Here is a 9,241-nt window from a genome sequence, read left to right on the forward strand (position 1 = left end):
GGTTGACTTAAAGCCATTCCTGTAACTTAGGTAAACAATTGCAAGAACTCAGTGGACTGTTTGTTTCATGCTGTGCTGCTATTCCAGCAGATAATTAATTCTTATCAAAACATTGTTTCTTTTATTCTTGAGCAGGTAGCTTTTGTTGTAGCTTTTGTGGCGTAGCTTCAGTGCTTACCCCTTCAAATTTTTTTTAGCTTTTTATTAACATACTAATCTAGGGATTTTATTCCACAGATCCTCTGTCATCATAATTAGCTGCATAAAAACTCTTTTAATTGGTCGTTCATCCTCTGTCCTGGCATTTGTGTAGTGACAGGCCAGGTATTAGATAAGATTGTCCTGTTTTTATCTTTTGGTCCCTGTGACCTAATTAGAATTCTTCCTCTCCCTCCCTACTTCTACATGCACACACACCCTTCTGATGGGAGTTTTTCGACTAGGTTGCTGGTTTGTGACAATTTCTGTTTACTCACCTTTGCAGCCTTCCTACTTGAGAGGCTCCAACGATGAATAAACACTCAAGGATACTTTTTTCCTTTGTCTTATCCCGAGTTTAGGGATGCTGGATTTCCATCCACTTGTGCCACCTGTTCATGGTACCTGCCATGTGTACAATCTGCTAGTCTTTTGCAGAAATACTTGACATTTTGCAGCTCATTTAGCTGAACTTCTCAACCATTAGGCATATGGAAACACAATAGAATATCCTATCTGCATCATGGCAGGAGCTTGGTTCTCTTCTAAATAGATTTTGTTTGTGTTTTGAGACATCTCCAGGAAATAAGTCACTGACACCTGACACAGGCCTGATGTTGATAGTGCAGCCAGAGTTTTCTTTCCTGCTCGGTGACCTATTATCAGGCACTGTAACATGAATTGGCAGGACTTGCTTTTGCTTGCCCTCACTCCTCCTCTGCTGCCTCAACTCATTTAAATCCAAGCTATTCAAGGCAGGGACCTTGCTTTCAAACATGCTCAGTGTCACATGCGTTCTGTCAACTATAAACAGTAATTTCCTCTGACTCACTGTTGTTGGTCCAATGACCATCCACAGGTAACTTGTTACAAAAATCTCAGCTGGAGTAGTTGCTTTCTGCTGTTTCTCTGTCCGTGTCTCAGCAGTAGCGAGCCAGCTAGGCAAGAGGCTGGGGAAATGGCTATAAATAACCATCTCATTCAGGAAATACAGTGGCAAATGGGGACTGGTACTCGCAGCTGTGACTTTGGCTCTAGCAGATCCAGATGAATGGTTTGCCCAATAGAAAATTAAGAAAACAATTAAAACTGCAGGAATTCAAATTATAATTTCTTCTTCCTCTCCTCCTTGAAGGCTAGGGCATGGGCTGTAGCAGGGAGGCCCTGACCTATCAAGACTTTTGCTTGTAATGTAAGATTTTAGAAAATCTGGAAAAATTAACTGATTACTGTTTTTAAATGTCCTATTTAAGTTGCCAGTTGAAATGCTCATGCTCTTGCCTGACTGAGCATGACCTCACTTGAAGTTTTAATTATGTTTTAATTAATTAATCGCAGCTATTAGTTGCTCCACAGACAACTGAACAGCAAAGAAATTATTACTGTTTTAATCTTTATACCTCCTCTAGTTTTGCTGTGGACCAGTATGTTTGTGTCTTGCCTTGCTCTGTCACTGTAATTCTAAAATGTTTTCTTTTACACTCCTGTGTGTAGGAATGCTGGTGACAAACACCTCACCAAAGCAGGCAGGGATCTGTGCAACCACCCACCCAAAGCAGGGAGGCGCTGCAAAGTTACCTCCATCCAGCACCTGGAGCACAGAGAGGCTCCTGCCCATTCCAGGTTTGGATGGGCTCAGTCCAGCTGGGAACAAATGTGCTGGAGCATTTATTGGGTTTCTGTGGGGTAGTGGGACATAGTGGTGTAGTTCATCCTGGGCAGTCTGAGACTCTACATGGGATAAAGGAATCCACAGAAATGTGTAGGGTCTGTGCTTCAGATTCCCTGGAGCTGGCACAGCTTGGAAGTTGACTGGTGAACAAGGCACTCAGGGCTCCTATGGGGTTTTGTTCTAGTTGTGTATAAAGTATAAAATGGTTTCCACAGGCTTTGAGGCTGTTTGACTTATTCTCTTGGGCCTTCTTTTGTGTGAAGCGTGCTCACTTCACTGCAGTACATACTGGAAATGCATGATGCTTCTTACAAGAAGAAAAAGGTTTTGATGGGAATTTTCTTTTGATGTGAATGTTAATTGGCAATTTTTGCCTACCTCTTTCCTGTTGCTCTTGACTAATTTTCTGGGGTTTTCACTTGCTTTTTTAATTTCAATTTCTTTCTTTCTTTGTATGACTTACCCTCTGTGTTCACACCATTTTTTTTCCTTTCTCAAACAGAAGATAAAGCAGTGATTTCTTTTTAAATCCTGTTTCAAAGCTCTTTATGTTCCAATATTTCTCCAGTGTTTATAGCAAAACAAGCTTATATCCAACAAATCAGAAGCTGGCAGAGTGTCTCTGATTGCTGTTTTTCCCTTCAAAGCAACAGGCCCATCTGTACACACTGCCCTTTCCCAGGCTGACAGCAGGAAGGCAATGGGCTGTGCTGTTTTTAGAGGATGGAGATGGACTTGGAGGAGCACAAGCAACTCTGATGTACGTGGTAGTAGTGCAAGAGGGAGGAATGGTTGAATTGCTTGTGCTCAGCAACCTGTTCTGTACCTGTTTCTTGGGTTAGAGGGGGAAAACTGAGCTATGTACAAGACATCTAAATTTCTATTGCGCAGCAGCAGCTTCTCTGCAGTGCGTGCCAAAGGTAAATTAGCAGGGACTAATGGCAAGGGCAGAGGTTGTGTAATTTCATTCAAGAGATAAACACCAGCCTGTTGCCAGTGCTGTCAATATCCTGTGTGTTACCTGGAACTGGAAACAGACTTAATTCATGTTAAAAGATTGAGCAAACGAAGTTGTCTGAATGACTTTGACAGAGAACCTGCCATGAACCTGGAGGTGGCAATTTCAGTTCTTCTGGTATTTTTAAGAGAGCAGCTGTAAAGCAAAGAGCAATGGGAGAGTACAATGCTGTCCCACGCAGCAACGTGGGGTAGGGCAAGCAGCTCTAGAAACAAGAGCTGTCAGTGAGAGGCACAAAGACCTGGGGAGCAATGTGGTGGTTTGCAAGCACAGCAACTGCCTAAGATCAGCTACAAAAGGCAAGTTTTTGAGAAAACCAGAGGCCTATGAAGACTGCAAATCATTAATGTGGTCTCTTGTAACAAGATCGAGTCATAACATGAGTGCAATAGCCATGGCTTAGCTGAAGTGGTACAACTGGTAGCTTAGTTTTAAAACAGAGAGGACTCACAAAAGTTTAGGACCTGTCAGTCTTTAAAGATTACGTGGAGGTGTTTCCAAAAGCATGATACAAAGCAGAAAATTATTCCTATTTTTGAAAAACACATTAGCAGCTTGGGTGGAGCAACTTAATCACCAAGTTGCTGAATAGACATAGGCCAGAAGTTGCTGCAAGTTTAACTACAAAAATGTTCCCTATCTGGCTAAAAAGTGAAAGCATTCATGAAAATACATATCCAGGAAGGCAATGATGACAGTAGTAGGTAAAGACCGTCTCTGAGGGAATGCAAAACATGATACAAACATTGAGCAAGCAGTGCAGTAGCTTCAATAGTAATTCCTAAGGGACATAGTTGAAAACAGCCAGAAAAGGCTCCATCCTTTAGCTGTCTGCCTAGAGTTTCTACCTGTAAGCCTAGAAAGGTATAGTGACCAAGGAGCTAATTTCCCCATGGATGAAATTCTGTGTTAGAGCTCTCTCTGTCACGCTATCATAATAGGAGCTTAGAAATCATAACTGCAGCAGCTGTGGATTTTCTAGACAAGTAGGGGCCAAGGGAAGGTGAAGCCGTGGCAATCCTCACATTACTCATATCTGAGTTTGCTAAACAAAGGAGGAGGGGGGCTCTCAAGCCTGTAAACCTCTTCCCTTTCTCTCATTATCTAATTTTCAGCAGGAGGTGTCCTGTGTCATTCCACAGTAAGCACAGCACTGACGTTTTTTCCTCTTCCATGCCCCTGAAGCACAGATTCCCAGGCAATGCGTATTTTTGATCCCTCTGGTCAGCAGATCCTTGGTTTCTGCACTCAGCCGTTCAGCTCTTCCTTAGGACACTGGGGAAAGCGGGCAGCTGCAACCAGCTGGAGAACTGTGAGGCAGGATAGGAGTTGCAACTGATTTTGCTGGAAAAGAAGGAAAGGCTGATGGCAGTGCTGACAAGTGGAAGGCTGCAGGGGGAAGGTGTGGAAAGCCACAGCAACTCCAGAAAACGCTGACATGTCACATCTTGGAATACTGTTGATTGTAGGAATGGCTCTACAGACCAATTTCATGACTAAGACTTTCAAAACACAAGCACTAAGCTTTTTCCAGTAAAGGCTACAGCATGTCTGCACATTAGAAAAAGGATTGCTTTTCATTGGGAATAAAAGAATGCCCTTCCCCAGAACTTAAGGTACAATAAGTAGTGGAGAAAATCATACTACACCTGAAAGAAAGGTGATTTTGATGGAACTGCATTTTCAAACTCCCCAGTGTATCGCTTCTAATCCTATAGAGCATTTTCCTGCACATGCTCCATGACTGTGGCCCTGTAGAGTGTTCCCAGGGGATAAATGAAATACGGTGGGAGGGGCAGTGAGGCACAGGGGGTATTGTTACAGTGTCAGGTGAACTCACAGTTGGTGTCTCTGGAGTTTCATCTAGTCAGACAACTGCTGTTATCTGTAATATCAGCTGCGCTATCTTGTAACATGAACTTGCAATGCAACCATCTGCTTAAATATAATTTTTGAGGTGATAAGACCAGTTGGGAGTGGATACTTATGTCAAGACAAAGTGGATGTTCCTGTGTTAAAGGCCTGCATTCACTTCTTACAGATACTTCATGTTTTAGCTCTGAACCTTTGAGCGCAGGGACCAGCCACAGCCTCTTGCCTCCTGTGCCTGCTTGCTTTCAGCAGTACTTTTCCATGCCACCTGAGGAGAAGGTAGGCTGCTCAGCCTTATTTTCCAACCCACAATCCACAGCATCCCTAGGAATATTTAGCAAGCTAAAGGAGTCTCATGCCCAAGTGTGAACAGCAAATTGTTCCTGTGTGAAGTCTGATATAAGTAGGTGTACCAAACTAAAAGAAACACATACTAAATGAAGTTCAAGATCGTCTTGGCCCCAAGTTTAATTTATGTCTTTCCAAATGAGAAAGTAAAGATTTTCTTTTACTACTGGGTTGTCATTAATTTTATTTCAATAGATCTAGTGTTCAACATGCAAAATATCAGTACAGTTACTTCTTCAGAATAAAATAAAAATTACAACAAATAATGGTTCATCATTTACAAGTAGTTAATTCTGAATATTGTTTTCCTCATTTTTTCCTTTCTAGTACCTATGCCAAACATCCTAAGCAGTTAAATAAGTTTTGAAGTACAGTGTGAAGAACCAATTCTGATTGAAACAGTGATTTGAGCACTTTTGTTTCCAGAGGGCTCTTCCCAAAGCAGCTGCAGCAGCCCTGGGGAAGCAGGCTGGTGGCTGGGCTATATATGTGCGTGTCACCTGCTTTTGCAGCACACGATCAGGCACCCACACCTCCTCTGCTGCCAGCAGGCAGCCCCGCTTCGACCCGAGCCCCCGCTGCCCACAAGCACCACCTGCCTGCACAGCCCTGGGGAGTGATTCTGCAGCAGCCCCTGGGCCATCAGCCCAGCCCTGTTCAATGTGGCAAGGGCTGGAGGCTGTGAGAGCACTGGGATCCAGCCCTGCTGCAAGCAAGCACCTCCTGGGAGATACAGAGTGCAGCAGCACAGGCAATTTCCTTCCAGGGAGACCCACAGCATTAGCATTTTTCCAGCAGAGAGGGTACCTGGACAGGGTGCTGAGCACTGCTCTGGGAGCTGTGGGGCCCTGCAAGACAAAGACAATTCTGTGATCTCTGCCAGCAGGAGCACCAGCACACGAGTTGTTGTACAGCCACAGCGGGGCTGGTTTTTGGTTTGGGAAGGCGCAGCCAAGTAAACAACTGGGTGTGATACACATTTCAGTCACCCTACATTTGTCACTACCGTATACTGGCCATCATTTCATTCCTCTATCCCAAGTATCCTCTATAGACAATGGACAGGGACAGACAGTATGTTATATACATCCTTTTCTGATGGAGTGCAGCAGCTCTTGTGTTCCTATTAACTATGCTACTTCAAGAAATAAGGGATCATGAAAGCTGGTTGACAGGAACCACCTACTTACACTGCCATTATTCTAAAACCTTGAGTTTCCCAGGAATTCCAGAATTACTAACATGGCTCTTATCTCTTTTAACCATTAATGCAAATTTCTTAAGAGGGCTGTTAGACGCCACATCTATGCTTGTTATAAGAAAAAAAAAAAAAATGGGGAAGGCTAGAAAAGAAAGCAAGCTATTTTGGAAAGAGAAAATAAAACACGTCTTTTGCCTGGCCATGGAAATTACTCTGTCACTGCTATTTATTTTTCTAAGTGCAGTAGGAGAGTTTGGATGGAAATCACACCAAGGCATCTCCACCTTTATCACAATGTAGCCCATGGGATCCTGGTCTTCCCCTGCCCTTCCCAATGCACAGAAAACACAACCAGAAAATTCCGTAGATGAATAGTCAGGCACAAGTGACTCCAGAGGCTGGAGGATATAACCATGCTACCTGCTCTTCCAAAACTTCATCCCTTGTCCCAAAGACCTCTGGAAGTGTGACATGTTTCTTTTACCTGCTGATGTGTTCTGGGAGCACGTATCTTTTAAGATCAAAAGGACATTTCTAATATCAACCATTTGTCCTGCAGTATATCAATTCACAAACTTGTCTCCATGTTTAAATGATACTTTTCATTCTATAGTTGCCACACTTTGGTTCATATTGAATATCTCAACCCAAAAATTGTCACTGCAAAACTCTGTTGAAAGATCTAAATTAGCAAATCTGAGGAAGCAGAAAACCACAGCTGCAACAGCTGTTGTATTTTGCTTTCATCTACTTGCATTGTATTCCCTGTCCTTCTCTAAACACATCACTGTTGTATTGAAGCTCCTTCTGCAGATTAATTAGCAGAGTAATGAGTATGTTTTATCCATTCTTTCTCCCTCCCCATCCTCAGGGTATATACAGACATTGGCCGGCTCACTGTTGAAAATTATACACTTTGTGATGTTATTTATGAAGGTCAGATTAATTAAGTATTGCTTTATGTATAGCTGCAGTTTGCAGTGGTGTTATGATGTTTATGTTAGCATTCAATTTCCAGCTCCACAGTCATTGAGAAAACAGTTCTGTTGTAAACAATTCCCTCGTGCCAGGAATGCATTTCCTCCGTGAATGAGGTCATGTGAGATGAATACAAACCAGGTAACTTGGGGAGGGCAGACTTCAGTTTCCATTGGCATTATTTGAAAGAATCAAAAAGGTTTGCTGGGGAAATAATTGGTATGGAGTTCATAAGGTCTTCCCCTTTGAAAGCTTTCCTCACACAGAAGTCAACACCACCTTAAAATGCAGAGAGCAAAACAAGAGCAAACGTTATCACAGCTGCACTGTCAATCCCAAGGTTGTTAAAGTGGCCTCTTAGCCAGAAGAAAAAAGCAGTATGGATTTTTGCACAAAATCTACCAGGAAGCTACAAGGATGCTCCCTACTACAAGGGACCTTCCCCATTAGTCTGGTAAGCTGTGAACATTTAACTGAACAGGGCAGTATCACAAGCTCAAGGATTCTAAAGGTCCCCTACCAGTGTTTGACCTTCATTTTACTGGGAGCTTAGTGCAGATGATTTTTCGCACGCGCGTCCTCACCTCACCTCGAGAGCTGTATGGTGAAAGACAGATTTACTGCTGTTTGCTCTGCTCTATCTCTACACTGCTGACATTTGAGCTTTGAAAGCCTCAATGTCTTTTGTGGTGGAGGTCTAGAAATAGTCTATAATTATTATCTGATTATTCTCCTCTTTTGTAACAATTTGATGTTGCTGAAAAGACAGCACATATAGACTGTCCCATATGTAAAAGAGGAAATGAACATATTTGTTTGCTGCTTTTTCCTGTCCACATCCTATTTTGATTTCTGCTAGCAACATAATTGACATACTTTCCTTAGATGGGTCACAAACCAACTTCCATTGATGTCACCCTAGCAGCTAGCATTTTATGATGCACAGTATCTTCCTCTCACTTCTTTGTGTCTCCACCTCTGAGGCACTGGACTCAAAATGCCACCAAAGACATATTCCGGGTCAATCCCATTTCCAGAATAATCCTTGATTTTCTCATCCTTTTACTGTATAAAATCCAGGTCCTTTGTTCTCACCCTGAAAACTGCATAATCCCTGCCCACATCTCTGTTTCCATTTCCACCTACTCACTACTTCTAATCTCCTCCTCAACAATATTACTTCCAACGCCCTTCTGCACACCTTCTTGCCTACGGGATTTTAGTTTTTCCTTTGTTTTGCTGGAAGTTTGGTTTGGTTTTTTTTTGGGGGGGGGGGGAGTTATTTTGTACAAGCTAATGACTGCATATTAACTAGAGAGAAAAAGTAATCTGAGTGAGTTTTTAGATTATAAATAATTATAATTTAAATTAAAATTTGCTAAATAAATAAATATCTAAATCAAATATACATAATATTTTATTCAAACTGCTCGGGTTTTTTTGTTTGTTTGTTTTAATATTTGTTCTAATATTCTGCCTCAAAGCTGAAAACTGTGCTTTTATCTTCTTTTAATGTGAGTAACATGAAAAACCTGTAGTTTCACTCAGCAGAGAACGCCATGCTGAAAAAGATCTTGGATTTAGAAGAGAGCAGCATGAAAATCAGTTGCAGCCAGCAGAATCCAATGGAGCCCAACCACTGTGCAAACCAAGTCCTACAGAACCTGCATCTGTTTTTACGGGAATGACGATGTCAAATAGGCTTTAAAACACGCCGTGATAAAGTCTGTTCATTATCTTGCATAAAGTGTTTATGCTTTTTACCTCACTGACACACGGTATTTCCCACCCAAGGGAGAGCTCTCTCCTCTCAAACCATTCCGAGAGAACATTGCAGGAACGTTCCGACTCTTCTCCACAATTTTCGTCACGTCAATAGGTACCTTACCAATTGACACATTACCAATCGGCACCAATTGACAATTGGTACATTACCTCAGGCAATGCATTGACA

The sequence above is a fragment of the Erithacus rubecula genome (assembly GCF_903797595.1).
Source record: "Erithacus rubecula genome assembly, chromosome: 3".
Taxonomy (NCBI): Eukaryota; Metazoa; Chordata; class Aves; order Passeriformes; family Muscicapidae; genus Erithacus; species Erithacus rubecula.